Here is a 24,808-nt window from a genome sequence, read left to right as displayed (position 1 = left end):
CAGCCTCCTCTCAGAACGTGTCCTCCTCCTGGGCCTGAGCTACCGCCTCCCTACAACCTGTTGAGGCTCACATTCTCTGCACCGCAGGGCTAAAAGGCGGAGCTTGTCCTTATTATTCCTCGGGGTCATTTCCAGCCGTTCCTCCCAGCCTCCTATAAAGCCCTGAACTCAGACACTGATGCTTCTGGCTCTGCCATCCTCCTCCCTCGTTCCGCTCACCTCCCAGCCTTCCAGGCCTGCTCCCTCCCCTGCTGAAGACCCCCATTTGAACCTCCTCATCTTCTCCTCTGTGCCCCTCCTGCCACCATCCTAGACAAATAGAATGGCCTGTATCCACACTCTGACCTCTTGCTTCTGCCACCTACATCTCCAATTATCCCCACCTTAGCTATCTTTGCCACATTTGTCCCTGAAGATCTTATGGCCACCCAAAGCCTGATCACTTCTGAAGTCAGAAATTCTCATCCCCTCACTCTCCATCCATCCATCACCTCCACGCCTTCCTGCTTCCCAATCCAGGTGCCACTGCCACAGCTCTCGGGCCTCACAGAACACTCCGGGCCACTGATTCCTTCACTTTCTCTCTGCCCATCAGCCCCCTCCTGCCTTCACTTCTTTCCATTCTCAGCTGAGAGTCCATGGTCTGTGGATGAATAAACTGTGAGATATTCACATAATGGACTATCATTAGTTGTTTTTGTTGTTCAGTCACTGCTGCGTCTGACTCTTTGCGACCCCCTGGACTGCAGCATGCCAGGCTCCCCTGCCTTCCACTATCTCTGGGAATTTGCTTAAATTCATGTCCATTGAGTCAGTGGTACTATGGACTATTACAGAGCAGGTTAAATAAATGAGCCACAGCAAAGTAAAATAACACAAATGAATCTTAGCAATATACAATTAGGCAAAAAATGTGCATCCTCGAAGACTGTGGGGGAAAATGGTATTCTTTTAATGAGATTAAAAACAATTAATATAAAATACATAAATTTTGGAAATATGCACAGATAGAATAAAACTGCACTAAAAGGATACGAAGGGCATGTGGTACACAGACTTGAAGATGATAGTTACTGTGGATGAGGGAGGCAAGGGATGCATGGGGGAGGAGGAATCATAGGGAAAGATGTGGGTCATTGTCAAGGCTCCAGTTTGGCGGGTGGTTTTGCAGGTGCTTATTACATCACTACAAACAACTAATTAAATAAAAATAAAGGATTCATCGATCAATGATGAGTGCATCGGGGAACAAATGAAATGTGGAGGAGTACGACCAATACAAGATTTCATGGGTTATAACAGCATCACTCTCTTGCAATTATCTTGAGTCTCCCTCATCTTCCCACCACTAAATTCACAAATATTCCTATGTTTGCTTTATCACAATGGAAGGCACATCCAAGTTTCTTCAGTGAAAGGAAGATTCTATCTCTTGTTTCCTGAATCCCATTCCTTCTCATCTTCTCAAGGACCTGTTCCTTCGGTTATCTGCCCACTCTTTCCTCATCAATCCCTTCCTCTTTAACGGGGTTATTTTCATGAGCACACAACATGCTCTAGTCTCTCCCGACTTAAAAACAGATAAACTGGGGATTCCCTGGCGGTCCAGTGGTCAGGATCTCTTCTTTCACTGCTGTGGCCCGGGTTCAATCTCTGGTCAGGGAACTGGGATTCTGCAAGTCATGAGGCACAGCTGGGGGGAAAAAAAAAGGAAAAACAGATAAACTCTCTATATTAGTTAGGATAATGCTAGGCTGTTATAACATAGAAATCCCCAAGAGTAGAAATCAAAAGTAGAAGCTTGACTCTTGCATGAAAAGCCTGGGAAGGCAATATTGGAGTGATATGGTAGCTTCTTCTATCTGCTGCTTTGCCATCCTTCACTTGCAGTTTCTCTCTGCGATTTATGGCCCAGCCCTTGCCAGCACTTCATTCTCCCAGCCAGAAGAAAAGGGGAAAAGAGGAAGAAGGTATGCCTACTTCCTTTGAAGGCCAAGGCCTGCCAGCTGCATACATTGTATCTACTCACATGATGTTGCTCTCAGGCTTGGTCAAAACAGGCACCTAGTTGCAAAGGAACTTAGGAAATACATTCTTTCCTTGGGCAGCAAAGTGTCAGATTCCATCCCTATTGAAGAAGAGAATGGCTGTCCAGGGAAAGCTAGAGATCTCTGCCATAGTCTGCACCTCTGACCACCTAAATAAATGCACATTCTTCTCATACTTGCAACATGCGCATCCCCTTCTCAAGCCCAAACACACAAGGTTTTATCCATCAGTGCAAGCAGCTCCAAGCCCAGGTCTTCCTGACAATTGTCAGACCTTTACATGAAGTTCACATGTAGGTCTGGGGACATAAACTGAAAAATAAGTAATTTACCCCCTAATCTTTACCAACCAGCAACACATACACATATAAATAGGAATGGGATGTGCTGTGCTGTACTTAGTCGCTCAGTTGTCTCAGGCTCTTTGCGACCCCATGGACTGTAGCCCGCCAGGCTCCTCTGTCCAGGGGGATTCTCCAGGCAAGAGTACTGGCTTGGGTTGCTGTGCCCTCCTCCAGGGAATTTTCTCCACCCAGGGACTGAACCCAGGTCTCCCGCATGGCAGGCAGATTCTTTATTGTCTGAGCCATCAGGGAAGCCCATGAATACTGGAGTGGGTAGCCTATTCCTTCCCCAGGGAATCTTCCCAACCCAGGAATCGAACTGGGTCTCCAGCATTGCAGGCAGACTCTTTACCAGCTGAGCTGCTAAGGAAGCCCAGGAATGGGATATCCACAGTTCGGTTTGCCATTTGGATGAGAGAAAAACAGAAAACACATAACAGGAGTATAGCAATTAGCAGATGCAGATCTAACTGAGCAAGAATTCCAGAGGTTCCCTACCTCAGAGAGGAGAATATTCTAAAAACATTCTTTCAGACTCTTGGCTCTGCCCTCTGGGCCATCCTTCTTTGTCTACAAGGCCCCTCCGGGGCCATATCTGAAAAGAGCATTGGAGGATATAACCTTTTGGGTTGGTGAGGGTGCAGTGTTCAGAGCCTGTTTCCTACTGCTGCAGGTTTGGGAACTCACTGCTTGCTTAAGAAGTTGAGCCATCCTAGAGTTTGTACTGACCAGCCCTGTAGACTTCTGCGAATTAATTTACCTCAGAAACTTAGCATAATGTACAAAAGTTAAATATAAGAAATAATCCAATTGCAATCGTATTGAAAAGGATTAAATAGGAACAAATCCAGCAACAGAAGTTCCAGGCTTGTACATTGAAAACTATAAAACATCATTAAAAAAAATTAGAGAATAACTAAATTAATGGAAGTCACCCCATGTCTGTGGATTGGAACACTTAATATTGTTCAGATGGTAATACTCTCCCAAATGGCCAACAGATCAGATTCAATGAAATCCCTATTAAAATTCCAACTGCTTTTCTTTTTTTTGCAGAAATGGAAAATGTATCTTAAGATTCATACCATAAAAAAAAAAAAAAGATTCATACAAAGTTGCAAGGGACCCAGAGTAGCCAAGATAGTCTTGAAAAAGAAGAACAAAGTTGGAAGACTCATACCACCTTACTTCAAAACTTACTGCAAAACTATAGTAATTAACACAGTGTAGTACTGGCATAGGTGACATAAACCACTGGAACAGAATTGAGACTCTGGACTCGGAGACTTTTACAGATGGTGAAAAATGAGGTTCTTTTGGAGGTAATGAAAGTGTTCTAGGATGAGATAGTGGTGACAGTTACACAACTCTGAATACACTAAAAACCACAGAATTGTACAATTTTAAAGGGTGAACTTTCTCATATATGAATTATACCTCAATAAAACTATTTTTTAAAAAACCAATATAATTACAGTCTGTTTATTTCTAATCTGTCTCATAAGCAAGTAGCCCAGTGAAAAAAGCTGGTGTAGCCATAATTTTTAAGCCAGAAGACACATTTGTGCACATTTATTTCCCAGCTTCTATAATCTGTCCATCTCACTCTCTCTTATTTATTTATTTATTTGGGGCTGCATTGGCTCTTTGTTGCCCATGGGCTTTCTCTCCTTGTGGCGTGTGGGCTTCTCGTTGCAGTGACTTCTCTTGTTACGGAGCACAGGCTCTAGGGTGAACGGGTTTCGATAGTTGTGGTACAACGGCTCAGTTTTCCCACAGTATGTGGGACCTCCTGGACCAGGGATTGAACCCATCTCCTCTATATTGGTGGGCAGCCTTCCAACCACTGGACCACCAGGGAAGTCCTTCCTACCTTCTCTTAACTTAACAATATTTCATGCAGTTACTTAACCTGGCAGGCCTGGGTGGAAAGACAACACCCTTAATTTACTCTGGGCTGTTGAACTGACTCCCACTGTCTGGCAGGCTGTTCTTAACGGGAACTGACTGGGTATGGCTTGGGCCACAGTCTTATCTCCTGGGAAAGCCCGCCTCTTCAGGGTCCCTTCACGTCACTTCCTCAGTTTGGGGTACAGAAGCAGTTGACTTTCTCAGCATGTGGAGGTTCCAAATACTAGATTATTCCTAGTCAACTTACATTACTGGCCCCAGACAGGAAGAATCTCCATAGACAGGTCTGTTTATTTTCATCTCTGCTTGCAAACTGCTGTTTCTATGCTGTTTTTCTCTCTTCCAGGACCTTGCTAAATGTGGGGAGAAGACTATACCCACCAATATTTGCACCTTTTCTAACCACTTCCTCCAGAACCAGAGGCTCAGTAGGTATGTGAACTGTCTTCCAAGATATCAGATGAGATACTGTTACCAACTGTTTTGCATAGCACGGGTCACCAGCCTCCCAACCTGAAATACCTGCTCACTGTCTGACAATAGCACAAGGCCTCATATTTACAATTTTGCCACATCTAACATTCTACTTCTGGATATCAAATTCTATGTTAATCAGAATATGGTTTAGACTGCTATAACAAAGACCTCAAACTACATTGGCTTAAACAAAATAGAAGGTTGGTTTTTCTGTCTTTCTTTTTTTTTGCTTGTTTTTCTATCATATACCTTGATGGTTCAGGGCTGATACTGGGGCTTAGTGGTTTTAGAGAACTCAAGTTTCTTGTACCTTTTTTCTTCACTATTTTCAGCATACTGCTTCCAGAACACAGTCTAAGACAGCTTCTGTCAGGGGTTGGATTACTCAGGAAACGAACTCTGAGATAGATGTGCAGCCAGACATCCTACTGGGGAGTGAACTCTCATTGTGGGTGGCGGGGGGTGGTGATGGAGGTAAAACAGGGCAAAGGGCAGAGCTGAGCCATGATGCAGTCATAACAGAGGACTCAACCAGTTCCGGAGGAGCTCAGGAGCTGGGATGGCCTTCAAAGTTATCTCAATTAAGGCGAGGAGCTGGGCTGGCTCCTCCACTAGTTATTGGATACAGGCCCCCTTTAACACCCCCCAGGAAGGAAACATAAAAAGCAGTTTCTGGGGGCAGATTCAGTTGAACTGTGAGTGAACAATACTCTTGGCAGACGGTGGAAGAGGGGCTTCAGTTTTCCACGGGGCATCAGGCAGGGTCTACTGGAGTCCAAGGCTACCAAGTCCATGAGAGCTACTCCTGCAGTTCTCACCATCCAGTGGGAAATGGAAAGCCCCCACGGGACTTTCACCCGTATCCTTTTAATCTGATTTAGTCCCACAGTCGCACCTACCTGGAGGGTAGAGACTTGAGAAAGAAAGCAAAGGTGAATGTTGGAGTCCCATGTCCTTTGATTCCATCATGTCCATCTCCGGCCATGGTTTCATGTGTCTATCCCTCCTCAGAACCTGACTTCCTCCACTCCTGCATCTGTCTTTGTTCCAGAAGGCCCACCTGACACCTCCAGGATATGGTGTTAGTCTTATTGGATTGTCTCTTTCAGTCACATGGAGAAGTATTCAAACTAGCTCCTAGAGGGAAAAAAGATTTTATGAGGTCAGGTATTGGATCAAAGAGAGGATCTAGCTTCAGGTAAGGATGTACCCAGAGGTTCAAACGGTGTTGCCAGAGCTTAGTCTCTCTCCATCTCCTGATCAGAGTTTCTCCCGTGTGGGTTTTATTCTCTGGCTGAACAAAGCCACTGGCAGCGCTAGCTGTACCTTTCCTTGTAGCTAGCAAACTCAGAGAAGAGTGCAGTCCTCTCTTCCTCAGAGGCCCCCGTGTGTGCTTGTCCCAAGAACCATCTCTGTGTGCAGGGGTCAGTGCTCTGATTGGGCAGCCTGAATCACACCTTTTTGTGTTTCTGTGTGCTTGTAGAAGTGAGGCTGTGAATGTGACAACTCAACCAGAAACGCTTGCTGGGGCAGGGGGATAGGCAGTAGGCTTCTACTGCAGCAAAGGAGGGTAGGAATGCTAATGCTGTCATCTCCTGGGCATCTCAAACTTAACATGTCTACAGCTGAACTCTTGGTTTCCCTCCCAGCCCCAAATATGTGCTGTCCCACTTTTCCCATATTGTAAATGGCATCTCTGTCTACCTAGCAAGAGAACTGGGAGCCATATTTGTGCCTCCTTCCCATGTCACCCTGCATCCGAGCCCCCCATGTACCATTTCTACCAGCCTGATGCTCTTGAATCGGTCTTTCCCTCCGTGTTTTCCATCCCCAGCATGATGCCGGGCGTTCATCACCTCTTCCTGTGTTATTCTGATGGGCTCCCCCATCTCTGTGAGCTCACTGTCTCTTATTGTTGGTTGTTAATGGCAACCAGAGGCATCCTCTTGAAACCTGCAAAGGAAACTGAATACAATTTGGTGACAAGGGGTCTACTAGAAACAAATGGTTCCAGTGCAAAGAAACCAATTCTAATTTTCCACTGGGGAAGTCCCAGATTAGACCTCACTGTCACTCATCACAGCACTTGCCACCTGAAGACTTTTTCAGTACCCATTTTTCTCTCCCAAACAGGAAGTTTTGGGAGGGCCAGGGTCTTTTCAGCCCCATAGTGCACTGCGTCCCAGGCACTGTCCAAAGCACATAGCCCAGCAGGGAGGGGGTGCCTGGTGAGCCAGGATGGTGTTCTTGGGGTGAATGGGAGGGGTCTTTGGAGTTAACTGCTTCCCCCACCACATCTTAGAGCTTTCGGACAGAGTTGCCCTCCAAGCTCCTTCTGTGGGAGAAGACCCAGAGAAGAGGAGGAAAATGGAAAGAGGGGCTGGTCCTATGGAGGGGGAGAGGCCAAGAAAGAAGGCAGGACAAAGCTGAAGATAAGATGGGCAAGCAGAATGAAAGAGGTGGAGGAGTCCAGAGAAAGGGAGACTAAGAACAGCACAAAGCAGGCTGGGGGTGAGGGGATGTGCAGAAAAGAGAAACCATTCTTTGTGTCTGGACTGGAGTAGGGGGGTCCCCCAACACACTGATTCTGAGGTGTGGGAAGCTGAGACGGCCTGCCCTGTGCTGTGGGTTTCCTAGTCAGTCCAAGACCCCTGGGAGAAGAGTGGAGGACCCCCAGCCAGAGGCTCCCCAGACAGGAGTGCCCACAGGATATGGTGACAGTCCCCAGCACTCTCACTGGGGTGCAATGTACAGCGGTGGCCCAAGCCCAGCAATGCTCTATCGGGACATGCAATTACAGGGCTTGGGTTACACCCCCAACGCTGGCAAGCGCTCGGCGGCAGGAGATAAGAAGGCGGCAGCCGGAAGGGCTGTGTGTGTGCTGAATTGCAGGCTCGCAGCACACCCCCAAGGCCGGCTCACAAGGCCTCCATTGTTGGGGGCTGGCTCCCAGCCCATCGCTGGCCAAATAGGAGCTGCTGTTCTGACAAGGCAAGAAAAGCACACCCCAAGTTTGTCCAGATGCCGTTACCCCATCCTTATCAGGTGGAGGGAAGGGAGTTAGCAAAGCTAATGTTGATTCAGAGAGACAAAGGAAAGGCCGTATTAACAATCATGGCACATGTGAGTTCCGGCAGCAGGGGCAAGGATCATGGGTGCTAGTCTGGGGGGTTTTATAATGAGCAGCCGGAGGCAGGGGTGGGACAGTCAGGAGTGTCCAGTGGGCAGGGGAGGAAGTCCCACAGTGTGCCCAGCCCTGTGCTGGGGACAGAAGCTAGGCAGGTGTGTTCTGTTGCTTAGGACGTGATGTCTAGTTAGGAAAACAGGGTTCATTTCTTCACCTAAAGTAATCAAGGGCTCGCCATGTGCAGGTTCTGTTTGTAGGTGCTGTGGGTTCCCGGACTGGTGTTCTAGAGGAGTGTACCTGAAAATAAAGAGTCCTGAAGAAGACTCGCACTTAGGGGAGCATGTAAGCGGGTCAGACAGAGGGAAAGGGGCTCTGAGACGGCAGCTCGGGAAAGGCATCAAGGGCTGGGCCTGGGCTGGGGGCTGAGGGAGCAGAGGAGATTGTTACCAGGGGGCCCGGTGTGAACCCCAGTTCCTTCCTCTGCGGCCTGATTCTAGGCAGGGAAACTTGTCTCAATGAATCAGTTTCTTCTTCTGTAAAATGGGGACAAGAGAAACTACCCAAGGGAATTAACACTGAGATTGGAAACAGAACACAGGTAAGCACAGCGGTAAATCACGGCAAGCTCTTGGTCATTCAGATTCACAAAGGTGAGAGAGACACAGCCACCCCTGCAGGGGGCTGACCGTCTAAAAGGGAAGTAAGACAGGGGGAAGAAAGGGTGGACCCGAGCCAGCGTGGTGGGCTAGAACTGGGTGAGCTGGTGAGGAGTGGGGAAGGGAGGCTGAGGACAGGAAGAGCAGGAGCGAAGAAATGATAGCCCAAGGGAGCCCAGCCCTTTGGGGGTGGGGGGGTGGCATTCACATACCATCTTCCCCTGTTTCCCGACCCCTCAAGAACACAGAGTGAGCACTCCAAAGACGGCCACTCAATGGCGTCACCATTTAAAAACTGCTGTGCCCTTTGGGTATGCTTTACCATACAGATTTGGGGGGCGGGAAAAGCACTTCAAAGATGAAAAGTGCCTAGAAAATGCCAGTTTCTAGACTCTGCTGCCTTCAGCACAGTGAGCAAAGAAGTCCATTCAATGCTTCAGAGGCCAAACTCTGATCTTGGTTGCGTGAGGGACTTTGGGTAATTGATTTAATCTCTCTATGCTTTTGGTTCCTCATCAGTAAAATGAGTATCATTATAATAATCCATCCTTCATACTTCTATTGTGAAAATTAGATGCATAAATAAAAACAAAGCTCGGAAAAAAAAAAAAGCCCGTTCGATGAAGACTGAACCTGATTAAGAGGAAAGGGAATGGGCTGCGTGGAAAGTTGGTTTCTGGGGAAACCCGCTGATTAGAAGCAGAGAGGGGCACTGGTGTCATGTGCTGGCAGGAGTTTGAGACAAAGCCGTCGTGGGTAGATCAGGCATGGGAGGAGCAGAGAGGCTTATTTGTCCACTCGGGCTGCCGTAGCAAAGCACTGGAGGCTGGGTGGTTTCAACAACAGACATTCATTTCTCATAGTTTTGGAGGCTGAAAGTTCAAGGTTAAGGTGGCAGCTGATCTGCTGCCTAGGGAGGGCTCTCCTCACGGCTGTAGACGGCTGCCTTCTTTCTGTGTCCTCTCATGGTCTTTCCCCTGTGCAGGTGCAGAGCAAGAGAAATCTCTCATGTCTCTTCCTCTTCTTGTAAGGACATCAGTCCTACTGGATTCAGTTTCTCATGCTCTTATTTAACGCTAATTACTTCCCATTTCCAAATACAGCCATACCGGGTGGCAAGGGCTTCAATATATGAATGCGGGGATGGTGGTAATACAAACATTCAATCCACAATAGAGATCTTCTTCAGTGTTCAAAGCAGAGGCAAGAGAAAGTGAGTGTGAGTCAGTCTCTCAGTCGTGTCTGACTCTTTGCGACCCCATGGACTGCAGCCTGCCAGGCTCTTCAGCCCATGGAATTTCCCAGGCAAGAATACTGGAGTAGGATGCCATTCCCTTCTCCAAGGAGAAGGTTCAATCCTGACCCAAGGATCAAACCTGGGTCTCCTGCACGGCAGGCTGATTCTTTACCATCTGAGCCACCAGGGAAGCCCAGAAAACACGGTTTTCCCTGAGATTAGCAGAACAGATCACAGATTTAGGCGTCCGCTTGGGGAGATCAGTGCTGACAGCACCAGAAAAGCTACAGATGGCCCATTACTCTGTGGGAGTCCTGAGAACACATCCCAGAGAAATTCCTAAATTGGAATAAGGAAAACAGTTTCTGCTGGTCATTTGTGACCAGCAGAAACTTAATGATGGAAAAACCTGACTGTCCCCAGATATGGGTCTTTCTTTAAATCTTTTTTTTTTTTTTTTTATTAGTTGGAGGCTAATTACTTCACAACATTTCAGTGGGTTTTGTCATACATTGATATGAATCAGCCATAGAGTTACACGTATTCCCCATCCCGATCCCCTCTTCCACCTCCCTCTCCACCCGATTCCTCTGGGTCTTCCCAGTGCACCAGGCCCGAGCACTTGTCTCATGCATCCCACCTGGGCTGGTGATCTGTTTCACCATAGATAATATACATGCTGCTCTTTTGAAACATCCCACCCTCACCTTCTCCCACAGAGTTCAAAAGTCTGTTCTGTACCACTGGTGAATAACAAGTCCTGATGATTCTCAGTTTATGAAAGTTTGTAAACACAGGAAACCTCACTGGGATATTCAAAGAGTGTGATGTTCCATTTCTTAATTATGAATACCTTAGAAAATCTTAAGAGGTTGATTCACATTAGATAAATGCCTCTGCTCTTATTATTCATGTGTGAATAGCAGGTGTGGTGCTTGGAGGAAAAGAAAATAAACCTCTACAGAGTCAATTATGTGCCTGCTCTTTTGCTTGCATCATCTCATTTAATCCTCCTAACGATTCTGCAAATTTAGCATTATCCCCATTAATTTGTTGGCTTGCTTGTTTTAAGGTAAAATTAGGTGGCGTTTTCCCCATTTTGCAAAGAGGGAAACTTAGGCTCAGAGAGATTAAGTAAGTCAGTGGAGATTAACCAGTAAGTGACAGAGCGGGCTTCGCAGATGGCTTCGTTTTAAGGAATCTATCCGCCATGCAGGAGACGCGGTTTTGATATCTGGGTTAAGAAGATCCCCTGAGGAAGGAAATGGCAACCCACTCCAGCATTCTTGCCTGAGAAACCCCTTGGACAGAGGAACCTGGTAGGCAAGAGTCCATGGGGTCGCAAAAGAGTCAGACACCCTTTAATGACTAAACAGCTACAAAGTGACAGAGTCAGAATTCGAACTTGAGTGTTTCTGAAACTCAGGCTTGTGTTTCTCACATTCTTTGCTGCTCTAGTCTTGCAAACTGAAACAAATGAAACAATAACAGATGTCATGCACTCGGGCATCCAGCCACTTCACCCAGTCCTACGTGCTCACATGCATGTACATTCATGTCTGTGTCTGGTCATAAACCCCTCCCTCAGGTCCAACCATGGGTCGGCTACCAAGTCAACTGGGGAGTCGTATGGTGGAAGGGAGGGTGTTGTAGTGGTTCCTGACGAAAGGTCAGTGTGACACCTGCCATTTCCTCTTCTGAGTGCCAAGTATTCAAGCTGCTTTTATAGAAAGCAGAGGCAACGCACACAGTTTGAGTTTCCTTTGTCTCTATCTGCCCAGTCTTGTATGCTAGCCTTGACTAGTGCTTCTCCAGTCCTGTCCCAGTTGATTCCATCCAGGAGAGGGGGCCTCCAACTCTGGGCCTCCTGTACCAATGCTCAGAATTGCACCCCGTCTTTCCTGTCCCCGTGCTCACTGGAGCTTCCTCATCCTTGAGTTTTTAAGACTCACTGTGGACTGAATGTCTGTGTGCCACCAAAGTTCATATGTCAAAATCCTAACCACAACATGATGGTATTAGGAGGTGAGGCCTTTGGAGGTGATTAAGCCATAAGGGTAGAACCCTGGCGAATGAGATTAGTGCCCTTATAAAAGAGACCCCAGGGAGCTCCCTCATCCTTCCCATCATGTAAGCACATAGCAGAAAGATGGCCATCTGGAAGCAGGTGGAAACAGGTTCTCACTGGGCATCAAACCTGCTGTTGCATTGATCTTGGACTTCCCACCTCCAGAACTGTGAGAAATGAATTTCTGTTGCTTATAAGTCACCCAGTCTGTGGTGTACTGTTATGGCAGCCTGAACAGACTGAGCAAGTCTTAAGTGAAGTGCCCTTCCTCCCAGAAGCCTTCCCTGCCCTCCCAAGACCACCAGTGTTGCTGCAAACAGGATGTAGAAGAGAATTAATTGCATAGCAATGAATGCTATGATTAAAATAGTCGCAATATAACTGCAATATATAACTAATATGTTGCTGCTGCTGCTGCTGCTGCTAAGTTGCTTCAGTCATGTCTGACTCTGCGCGACCCCATAGACGGCAGCCCACCAGGCTCCCCCGTCCCTGGGATTCTCCAGGCGAGAACGTATATAACTAATGCAGGCAGATTCTTTACCAACTGAGCGATGAAGGAAACCGAATATATATAAAATATAACTAATATAACTAGGGCTTCCCTGGTGGCTCAGATGGTAAGGAATCCACCTGCAATGCGGGAGACCTGGGTTCGATCCCTGGGTTAGGAAGATTCCCTGGAGGAAGGCATGGCAACCCACTCCAGTATTCTTGCCTGGAGAATCTGCAAGGACAGAGGATCCTGGTGGGCTACAGTCCGTGAGGTCACAAAGAGTCTGACACAACTGAGCGACTAAGCACAGCACAGTAATGTAACTAACATAGTAATATAGATTTTTTTTTTCTGTTAGTATGGACTTTCTTTCCTGGGGCACTCATGGCACCCTGAAATTCCCCTATAGAGCCCCAGTCCTCTTTGTGGTAGGGCTGTATATACTTGTCACTCTCCCCCGCTACATTGGATCTCCCCCGCTACACGAAATCTTTCTTCACTGTATCTCCCAAACACAGCTCTTGGTAGGTGCTCAGTTAGGTCCTCACTAACTTGCTAATTTTATTGAGCAAATAAAAATTCAGAATGCCCAGTTAGATTTAAATAAACGACGAATAACAATAATAATGAATAAAAATACCCTATGATTGTGTCTGGTAAGCCTGCGCTCAATAAGTGCCTATTGCATTCCTCACTGTGTGAATGAGCAAAAAAGCACAGAGAAAGAAAAAGGCATTGTATTCGGAAGAAAGCAAGAACCTTCAGTTTTGGGACTTCCCTGGTAGTTCAATGGCTGGGACTCTGAGCTCCCAATGCAGGGGGCCCGGGTTCAATCCCTGGCCAGGGGGCTAGATCCTGCATGTCACAACTAAAGATCCCACATGAAGCAACTAAAATCTGCTGCAGCCACATAAATAAATATTTTTTTAAAAATAAAATACTACCAAACAATAAGCTTCAGTGTGCCTGGAACCTAGCACTGGTGCAGATCTGTCACAGAGTGAAATGAGAGGCGCCCAGCACAGTCGTGCTTAGAGGTACACCTGTACCATCACCAGTGACAGAGGGACAGGCTGAAGGTACACATGGGGGTGGGGTGGGGTTGGGGTTAAATGTTGGAAAAAGTAGTGAAGATGTCAGATCAGAAATGGAGAGCGTGATGATGACAGTGGCTATGGTCATGGAGGCATGTGAAGGAGTGAAGCGACCAGCAGGCTGTAGCCCCCACACCCTCACAATTCAGAGTCACAGAGCGACCGTGTCCTAATCTGATGAAGAATCAAAACTCTCCTCCCAGACATTGTAGGGGATCTGTGCCCACCTTGAGCAGGAAAAGAGCAAAGCCCAATTCTCTTCTCCCTGCCCAAAGAGTAGAAGAGGTCCCCGGTTCCCCTGAGGTTCCTGAGGCAGGAGTTACATCTCCCCTGCTTAGCCTGGGGTTCCCCACGAGCTCCTCATGGAGAACCTGGTCTCTTGGGGAGTCTCCCTAACCCTCTGCAACCGGTGGCTGGGCTCCCAGGCTCTCGGCCAATGCGGGAGGGGCTGTGGGGAGAGGGAGGAAATAGGCCCCCTTTGTCCCCCCGGGCCTGGCACACAATGGGAGCCTGTGCCATGCCAGCTGCTCTGGGCGGTCTGACTCTGGTGGACACCAGCCTTGGGGGAGCACACAGCCTGGGGGACCCCGTCTGTTTCATGTCCCTCCAAGGGGGCCCGTGGACAGGCTGCCTGTGCCTGAGGGATGACCTGTGTCTGGGGGTGCTGGCTGTCCCTAGGGGTGCACATACGTGTATTCATGCCGGAAGGTCTGATGGAGGGCAGGTAAGTGTGTGTGCTTGTGTGTCTGCCCATGGGGACACACTTGTGCCTGGAGCCGTCTGGGCGAGTCTGCAAGTATGTACACTCATGGGTCTGTGACTGTGTGTTGAGGACAGACAATGCTGCTGAGCACGTGGGGGCACACTTGCCTAGGTCTTCCCCGTTGTCAAAATAGGGAGCCTTTCCCATGCACCAGGCCAAGAAGGGCAGAGCTGGCTGTGAAGCATCTTTGGGAAAGAAGTACTGAAAGATGGGAGCCAAGACTGCCCAACCGAAACTCGTGTTCTGCACACACATTCCCTGGGGCTCTAGGCTTGGCTGTCTCCTTCCCTTGGGCCCTCCCTGCCCCCAGCCTCTCCCTCCTGCTGCTTCCCTGCACCCTGGACCAACAGGGACCCTCATCTGGGATGGTGACCCTCAGCCAAGTAGCAGCTGGAAGGAAGCTCTTTGGGGTTCAGGATGTCCCTCCAAGGTTTGAGCTGCCCAGTTTGGCCTAGCGTCCCTCCCACTCCACCCCCTCACAAATCAGAAAGCCCAGCCCACCCAGCTTGACCTTCCAACCTGGCTGGAATCAGGAAATGAGATTTCAACTCCATTCAACTAAATCCAGCAAATATTTACAGAGGAACCTCTAAGCACAAGGCTCTGCAAAGCTGGGAGCAGTGTAGAGAGGCTCTTTGCCAGGGCCTGCCTCTCAAATGACTCCAGATTTAGGTCCCACCTTAAGGCTTTGCTCCCCACCAACACCCACAGCTTCAGCCTGCAGCCCAGGGGCCTGGTCCTCCCAACTGGTCACTGATGAAGGCGCTGCCTGGTGACGGTGCACCCAGAGGCTCCCTGAGAAAATGCTCGCAGCACTGGTGGCCCCTTCCCACCTCTGGTGGGTGGAGGGGTGGGGGGTTGGGGGGGCTGCTTCTCCCCACCCTCCAGGATCAAAGGCAAACAGGGAAATAGGCAGTAGAGGAGAGGGGGTCCCCTGCCCCCTTTAGGAGATGGAACCAGGGACTGAGGAATGTGGGAACCTGGACTTTCCTTTTGATTAGAAGGAAAAGCTATTCCTCCCCACAGGGGGGCTTCCAGCCTACAGAGTCCGACCCACAGGCAGGCTTCTCTCAGCAGATGCCCTGGAAGTCTCTCCCTGTATCTTGATGTCCAAAGTAAAATCACATCACCTTTGGGTGAAGCAAAAAATATTGAGTCAAGTTTTTTTAATTTAGAAACTTAAGACTTACCAAATATTTAATAAGTGGGTTGACCCCTCCCTTCCTCAGTCCCAGTTTCATATTATTCTGAGTTCTGGAAGGTTCTCTGGGACTCTTGGGGGTGAGGGCTGTGTGGGGTGTTTAGGGGCACCCTCCCACTTGGGCTCCATTTGAAGCCAGTACCTGGCTTCATTCGTTCCTAAGTACATGGCTTCATCCGTTCCTAAGTACTCCAGCATATCACCAGTGTGGCTGGTTCTATAAAAACGAGGCCTTAAACAGAAGAATATTTTCATACTTTGTAAAAGAGAGAGGTATAACACAAAACTCTTTCTGAACCTACAGGTGTTCTAGGAATCAAACCGAAGCACAATTTGTGCATTTTTTTTTAACAGAAAAACAAGTATATTCTAGTCTCTGACCTTTTCTATGATGAGTGCCTATTGATAGTGTGTGACCTCAACCAATATTTCAGACAAAAATTAGTCCTTCCTGTCAACCTATAGGAAACATTTTAACAGTGAGAGAGGAACACCTTTTCAAGTATCTAAGGAGAGAACATTTTGAAAATGGTTATTTGGAAGTGTTTCCATCATAAGGTGATATTTTTCTCAAAAACTATGTAAATATATCAACTATTAAAAATTCTATCTACACAGTTAAAGAAATAAGCTTGGACAATTTTCCAAACAAAGAGTGTAAGAAAATTTTGAATCAGTTTGCTAAAAATGTAAAAACAAAGCTTTCCAGTTATTTTGCAAATATAATAACCAGGAAAGGTAGAAATTTACTAGCTAAATGGTGTCAAAATAAATTGCACGATGGATGGATGGGAGTGAAATACAAATGTCATGACTTAATGGGTCCAGTGAATGATACATACCTATCATTTAGTGAAGTATGTCTTACAGCTGTGGCCATTATGAATACCAAGACTCAAAATGTATAAACATTCACTTAGCAAATGATTCAGCAATCCCACTTCTAGGTATTTCCTCAAGAGAAATGAAAAACATGTGCACACAAATACCAGAATGCAAATGTTTATTTGTTTTACTCACAAATTTTTTTTTATTCACAATTTATTCACAACAGTTTTATTCACAATTGCCCCAACTGGAAACAACCCAAATGTTCATCAACTGTTAAATGGATAAGCAAATTGTGGTGTGGAATACTACTGAGCAATAAAAGGAACATATTACTCATATACACAGCGTGGATGAAACTCAAAAGCAATATACTAAGTGAAAGAAGCCAGACACAAAAGATCACATTCTCTGATTCTAATTATGTAACATTCTGGGGGAAAAGGCAAACATATAGGGCAAGAAATCAGACCAGTGATTCCTAGGGGTTGGAAGAGGGGAGTGACTGAAAAAGTGTATAAAAGAACCTTGGGGTGATGAAAATATTATACATCTTGACTGTGATGGTAGTTACATGCCTCTATATACATGTCAAAACGCATCAAGACATACCCTTGAAAAGTGAATTTTACTGTACATAAATCATATTTTGATAAACCCAATGCTGAAAAAAGTGTTTAGCATATGTGCTCAGTCACTTCAGTCGTGTCTGGCTCTTTGCTTAGCATGTAATGTTACATAAACATTGAATAAAACAAATATTTTAAAGCATAGAAGAAATCTAGAAGTATACAACTGAAGGGAATTCCCTGATTCTCCATGGTTAGGACTCAGCATTTTCACTGCTGGGGCCCAGGTTCAGTTCTTGACCAGGGAACTAAGATCCCACAAGTCATGTGGCCAAAAATAAATAAAAGATAAAATGAGGACTTTTAAAAAAAGAAGTATTACAACCAAAATATTATCAGGGATAATCTCTAAGTGGTAAATTATTGTGATTTTTACTTTTTTATTTTGTTTTCTGTTTATAAAAATAAGCGGAAGTTTGAAAAATTGACTCTAACATTCACATGGACGTGCCAGGACCTAGAATCATCCAAACAACTTTTGAAATATGAAGCTGGAAAACACTACCTGATTTCAAAATTTTTTATAAGGTTATGGACACGACTGAGCGACTGAACTGAACTGAACTATGGTAAATCAAGACAGTTTGATATTATTGACATAAAGATAGGCATCAATGGAACAGAATCAAGAGACCAGAAATAGACCTTAATACTTAAAAAAAAAACAAAACCCAGCTTTATTGAGGTAAAATTGATCTATAAGTATTATCCTTTACTTATGTGGAGAAGTGATTTTCAACAAAGGGACAGAGGCAATGCAATGCAAAAACGATGGTGTTTTAAAAAAATTCTGCTGATGCCCATAAGCAAAAAAGTAACCCTCTATCTACGCTTTGCACCAGACACAAAATATAATTCAAAATGGCCATAGACTTAAATGTAAAATTTAAAACAGTAAAACATCTAGAGGAAAGCCTTTATGACCATGGAGTAGGCAAAAATTTCTTAGCTATAGCACCAAAAGCATGACCCATAGAAGAGTAAATTGATCAGTTGGACTTTATCCAAATTTATCCAAACAGACACTATTAAGAGAATGAAAAGAGGGACCTTAGGCTTGGATAAAGTATTTGCAAATCATGTATCTGATAAAAGACTTGGATCCAGAGTATATAAAGAACTCTCAGAAAGTAATAGTAAGAAAACAACCTAATCAATAACAGATAAAGCACTTGAGATACCACTAAAAACCTGTTGGAATGGCTCAAATAGATTGACCCTATCAAGTTTTGGCATGGATATGGAGGAACTGGAACTTGGCACATATCTGGTGAAAATGTAAAATGGCACAGCCACCAACCACGTTGGAAAACTTTTCGGCAGTTTCTTAAAAAGTTACACATACACTTGATCCAGCCAGTCCACTCCTAGATTTACCCAGAGAAATGAAAGCATATTTTTCTGCAAACACTCATTCATGAATGCACATAGTAGCTTTATTTGTAATAACCAAATACTGGAAACAACCAAGGTCCATCTTCAGGTGATTGGATACACAAACTGTGGTATATCTGTATAATGGAATATTACTCAGTATTAAAAAAAAATTGACTATTTATATGTTATGTAACATAGATGTGTCTCAAAAATAATTACTATGCTGAGAGAAAGAAGTCAGACTAAAAAGAGTTCCCATGGACTTTCCAGGTGGTCCAGTGGTCAAAAATCCACCCGCCAATGCAGGGGACACAGGTTCAATCCCTGGTCTGTGAAGATTTCACACGCCGAGGGGCAACTGACTCCATGAGCCACAACTGCTGAGCCTGTGCGCCGGAGCCCGTGCCCTGGAACAAGAGAAGCCACTGCAATAGGAAGCCTGAACACCGCAGCTGGAGAGCAGCCCTTGCTCGCCACAACTAGAGAAAGCCTGCACAACAACAAAGACTCAGTACAGCCAAAAATAAATAAAATTATTTAAAAAAACAGTACATCTGGCATGATACCATTTATATAAAATTCTAGAACATTAAAAAAAAAAAGCAAGTTGGTGATTGCCTGGGAACAGGTAGATGAGGGAGGGGTGGAAGAATTACATGGGAGGAAACATTTAGGGTGATGGAAATGTTCATTTTCTTGATGGTGGTGATGACTTCAAGAGTGTCTAAATATGTCAAAACTTATATCACATTGTACACTTGAAGTATGTGTGCTTCACTATAGGTTAATTATATTTCAACAAAGCTATTAAAAATAAACAGATTACTTTTGTAACACAATACATTTCTTGAAGGACAGAAATAAGAGACTCAAGTCATTGTATTACATTATACACATCTTTTTGTGGTTAGTTACTGTGTGGCCCCACTTAATTATTCATATACTGTTTAGAAACTTCGTAATGTAGAGATTATGGGTATACCATTATGACTCCTGGGGTTTGGTTTTGTGGTCAGTTCTATAAAAATCTGTATATCAGGCCCATGGCCAGGAGTGTAATCCTCTTTTATAACATTGTTTCTGTGGGAAAAATTGAAATTGACTTGCATTACATTTTCATAGTTCCTTCCCTTTGCCTCTGGGCTCTCTCTTCTCAAATCCACCTTACACACAGTTGCCAGACTTACTTTTTAAAAAAATTATATCATGTTATCTCCCTGTTAAACTCCTCAGTTTAGTTTAGTTGTTCAGTCGTGTCCGACTCTTTGCAACCCCATGGACTACAGCATGCCAGGCTTCCCTGTCCATCACCAACTCCCAGACTTGCTCAAACTCACGTCCATCAGGTCAGTGATACCATCCAACCAGCTCATCCTCTGTCATCCCCTTCTCCTCCTCCCTTCAATCTTTACCAGTATCAGGGTCATTTCCAGTGAGTCAGTTCTTTGCATCAGGTGGCGAAAGTATTGGAGCTTCAGCTTCAGCATGAGCCCTTCCAATGAATATTTAGGACTGATTTCCTTTAGGATTGACTGGTTTGATCTACTTGAAGTCTAAGGGACCCTCAAGAGTCTTCGTTAACATCACAGTTCAAAGGCATCAATTCTTTGGCGCTCAACTTTCTTTATGGTCCAACTCTCACATCCATACATGACAACTGGAAAAACCATAACTTTGACTAGATGGACCTTTGTTGGCAAAGTAACATCTCTGCTTTTTAATATGCTGTCTAGGTTTGTCATAGTTTAAACCCCTCAGTGGATCCAAATGATAAACTCTCAGCTCTATAGCATGTTGTTCAAGGTCCTTCCTAACTGGCTCCATCTATGTCACCAGTCCCATCTCTCAGAACTGCCTGTGTTTGTGCATCTGGATCAGGTGCTTTCACCACTTTGAGCCTTGCCTCATGCTGTCCAGCTGTCAGTATGGGCTTCCCTTTCACTTCACTTGTGCATCTAGAAAGTTCTCTCATCATTTAAGATGCATTTCAAATATCACCCCTTTCTGAGAGCCTTCCCAGATTTCCCCAGAACAGAATTCATCTTTCATTTCACTCTCCTTAGCACCTTACACATACATCTGCTAGAACATCTATTCTATTGTATTGCAGTAATTTAGGTGCATCTGTATTACTTAGGTTAGCAGCTAAGATGGTATAACAAAAACAAAGCCCCCAAATACCAGTGATTTGAGCAAGTTCATTTCTGTCTCACTTGTAAGTCCCACCAGCACGCTGGCTCAGCTCCACAACGTTGAGAACCCTGGCTCCTTCTATCTTGTTGCTCTACCATCCTTAGGGTTTTGAATTCATATGCATAGACCAACATACATGACACGCCAATACATCTACCTTCTGGCCATCAGGACAGAGAGAGGGGATGGAGAGGGTGTCTCCTGCCTTTCTTGGATATGATCCACAACTCGTACCATCCCCGTATTCACATCCCTCTGGCCACGGAAGGCTGCAGAGGGGTCAGGGAAATGCAGTTTTATCCTGGGTGGCCACTTGCTTCACTATACATCAGGTGTTTTATTATTAGACAGACAAGGGAAAAATGGATCTTGGGGCAAACTGGCACTCTGCCACAGTCCATACCTTTAGCCATCTTACTATCTGTGATCACCCTTTACACATGTACATTGTCTTCCAAGACAAGTAACTTCAAACACCAGGCCATCTTGCACCCAACACCTCCGTCAGATCTGGAGATGGTTACCTGTGGTCTGGAGACCAACACAGTTAAAAGACACATCTGCCCCCCCCACCCTCCTCCAACAGACAATGATGGAACAAGAACCACACACCACAGTTTTAAAACAATTCTTAGGCGGAAAATAAAACAATGGGAACTACACAGATGGCCCCAGTCCACAGCAATTACCAACTCATGCTAGTCAGATGTTATAAAGACTCCTTGTCCTTCTGTTTTCTAGAAGTAACTCTTTTGTCCACTGTCCTCCTTGGCTCCCGGCTTTGCCCTCTGGGAGACTCTGGTCACCACCCTCCACAACCACATCTGAAGTGGGCATCGAAGAATATGCCTCTTTCAGGCTCCTGGACTTATTTACTTCCAGTCAGTTCCATGGGCAGGTAACTCAGCCAAAGGTCTTGCCCCAACAGAGTTTGTCAGGCTGAAAACTGGTTGTATTTTTTTTTACTGGCTTCCGTGCTCTGCCCAGACCCCTCTCTCAGCTTCATGGCTGCTATCTTCAGGCCATCTGAGACAATAGACCAGGGCGGAAAGGGAACACCCTTAATCTGATCTTGGCTGCTCAGCTGGCTCCCGCAGTCTGGCAGAGACTTCTCACCTGGGAAAGCTTGAGAAAGGCTCAGGGCTGTAGTCTTAACTTCTACCAAGGCTGTGCAGAGCCAACTTTGGTCACACCTTCTATCTGGGGTACAGAAGCAGTTAGTGTTGACAACTCTTCGACATTCCAAGTTTCCAGACTCTCAGTCAATTTAGATGCAGGCAGCAGGCACGGTGCCCCCTTAGCAGAACTGCATTCCCTTCTGTCTCTGCTTGCAAACTGGCTGGGTCTAATCTGAGCTCATCTCTCCTTTCTGGGAATCTGCTGAATGCAGCAAGAAGCAGTCAGGACCCCCCAATTCTCAAGTTCTCCTAGTCTTGCAGGCTCAGAAAGCATGGGATCTTCCTGTCAAGGTATTGACCGCAGATGACAGTTTACTAAATCTTCTGCCAGAGCCTAACAAGGGTCACCAACTTTCCAGTCTGCGTATGTGTCCATCCCACCTGACTGTGAAGCCAGTGCCACATCTGTGAGGAATTTTTATGACAGTCCTCTACTGCCAAGTAGTCTTAAATCACATACGGGAAAGATTTTGGCGACTATAACCAAGAGACCAAATATAATAGCAGCTTCAACAAGATGGAAGTTGCTTTCTCTCCCGTGAGAGAATCCAAGCTGGTCTGATGGTTCTGCTCTGTGACATCATGAGGACTCTGGATTTCTTTTGCCTTGCTGCTTCCCTGTCCCAGGAGGATGATGCCATCCCTGTGGTCCCACATAGTTCACTCCCAATTTTCCACTCCAGGGAACAGGAAAAGGGAAACAGGCTGGGGAGTGTGCATTTCAGAATTTGTACACACCACTCTTGTTCACTTCCCTTTGGTCGTATGGCTATACTCAGTTGCAAGGAAGACCATGAAAAGCACTCTTTACTCTGGATGGCCATGTATCCAGATGAAAACTTGGGTGTTCTATCACAAACAGAGAGAAAGGGAGGGAGTGATGTAGTGCAGGGGTCCCCAACTTCTGGGATCTAATGCCTGATGATCTGAAGTGAAGAGCTGATGTAATAATAATAGAAATAAAGTACACAGTAATGCAATACGCTTGAATCACCCTAAACCATCTTCTCACTCCTGGTCCATGGAAAAATTTTCTTCCACGAAACTAGCCCTGGTGCCAAAAAGCTTGGGAACCACTGATGTAGGGGACAATTAGTCATGTCCATCACAGCCTGTCTCCTCTTGAGAGAACTCTTTTTTTACCCCCAATTATTTTTATTAGTTGGAGGCTAATTACTTTACAAGATTGTAGTGGTTTTTGCCGTACATTGACATGAATCAGCTATGGATTTACATGTGTTCCCCATCCTGAACCCCCCTCCCTCATCCCTCCCCATTGGAAGGGCTGGGACCTGTCTCACCATCATCATCCTAGGCACAGCCAAGGGCCCAGCACAGGGTCAGTGACTACACGTATTCAACATCAAATTCCCAACATCATAACCCGATCCCATGATGGCAGACCTCTGGGACATGATCATGATTAAAAGGCATCTTTGCTGATGTGTATACAGTCTTGAATTAGGATTCAGAATAAATATTTTGCCCTCTACCAAAGAAGAGACATCTCCACTAGTGTAACCTTGGTGCCCCTAAGCTGTGTGTCTTCGAGTTCTCCGGCCCTGCGGAGTCACCTCCCATGCTCAGAGGCCTTCCTGAAGTGGGTGGTTTGTTTCTCCCACTGCAGCGTGCCCCTCCAAGGGCATTGCTCCTCATCGAGGTCCTTAGCCCTGTGCTGGAAGTCCCCATTCAGAACCGCTTCTTTCTAAGCTGATGCCAGCCTCCTCCCTCCTCCCTTCCAACCTACCAGGAACCCAAGGCTCAACGGTGTAGCAGATATTTAAACATATTTAGGAATAATGGACAGTGATTTTAGCATCATGTGGGAAGCACTTCAAATTCAAGGTCACACACTACTTTTTCAAGACGTGTCGATCTTTCCCTGCCCCAGGGAACTTCCCCTTGGCAGAATTCCTCTGTTGGTCCCCACTCTGCCCCACAATGTATTTTTCAAGCCTTCTCTCAACATCCAACATCTCTCTGTTCTCACTTGTTTCTGGGTTCTTTGAGCGCTCCCAGGAACTGCCCTCACAGTTTGTCAAAATTTCCCCCCTTGCTTCAGCTCAGCCACACCCCCTCCACACTGTGCTCACTGGTCCTCTGCGTTCTAAATAAAGGTCCATCACTGTTTCTCCAAGTAAAAGGGCCATCAACCCAGAGGTCAATCATGGCCTTCTCTAGTAGAAGGCAGAGGAGGCCACAATCCATCGGAACTTCAGTCATTTTATTTCCTCCACCCTCTACGTACAAGATCTCATTCAACCCTCAAAACCCCTCTGCGAGGAGAGGTGAGACACTCGAGGTCCAGAGGTGTTAAGCCACAGTCCAAGGCCACACAGCAGGTGAGAGGCAGGGCTGGCCCACACGTTGGGCTCCAACGCCCCAGCCGGGGAAGGAGCCGGCATCACCATCTCGGGTCACCTCGTGTGCTGTGTGACGTGAGTCACATCTCCGCCGTGTACGGCTCCCAGGGGACAGTGCTCGCTCTTTCTCCCAGATGCCTAGCCAGGCTGGGGCCACGGCAGCCTCGTGCAGGCCCGCCTGTCCTGCCAACGGAACGGGATGGTTGTTGTGAGGAAAACCACTGTGCAGAGGGCAGACTGCCTAAAGGATGCTCTCTTAGGATGCACCCCACTCAATAGTCCCCCCAAACACACCCCTTCAGACTCCAGGCTCAGGCTCCCTAATGCCCTGTCCCCACCCACTGGCAGGGCCAGGTCAGTCCCCACTGGGTGGGGGAGGTGGGGGCAACAGGTGGGAGGAGGAGGGCAGGGGAGGGGCTGGGGGTGGGGGCCGAATTGAATAGCTGCTTTCTTCTCAGAGGCTCCCACCACCCCCAGTGGTCACTGATTAACCCTCCAGACCAGATAACCCCTGTATAGGAGGGAAAAAAATGTGTGTTTATCTTGGGTCGTAAAACATCAATATTGACTTCTCACAGGTGAAGCCAAAGGGGGAGAGGAGGTGGGGTTGAGGAGAGGGTGAGACTTGTCACCCGTCCCTCTCGAGGCCTGAGACACACTTGCCTGACACCCAGGGGCCAGCCCACCTGGTCTCCTTCCCTAAGGATAATATTGGGTATCAAGGCCGCAGCAGCTAAAGAAGCTGGATCCTTCCACCTCAGAGTCATCCCTGCCTTTGCACCCCGCCCCCCAATTACTCTCCACTCTGCTGCTCAGGA

At 46.4% G+C, this 24,808-nt stretch overlaps 1 long non-coding RNA gene across 1 annotated transcript; it reads right to left on the bottom strand.

Moving 5' to 3' along the window:
• Positions 1 to 1,032: 1,032 nt before the first annotated feature.
• Positions 1,033 to 6,728, bottom strand: LOC122441618. The gene is made up of 3 exons (XR_006269409.1): positions 6,556 to 6,728; positions 5,680 to 5,917; positions 1,033 to 1,693 (listed from the first exon to the last, which is right to left on the bottom strand). It is a non-coding gene; the product is annotated as an uncharacterized LOC122441618 (long non-coding RNA).
• Between the last annotated feature and the right edge of the window lie 18,080 nt (positions 6,729 to 24,808).

Source organism: Cervus canadensis, chromosome 5 (genome assembly GCF_019320065.1).
Source record: "Cervus canadensis isolate Bull #8, Minnesota chromosome 5, ASM1932006v1, whole genome shotgun sequence".
In the NCBI taxonomy this organism is placed as follows: Eukaryota; Metazoa; Chordata; class Mammalia; order Artiodactyla; family Cervidae; genus Cervus; species Cervus canadensis.
The sequence above is the reverse complement of the archived record's forward strand: the minus strand, read 5'-3'. Positions and strand labels throughout refer to the sequence as shown.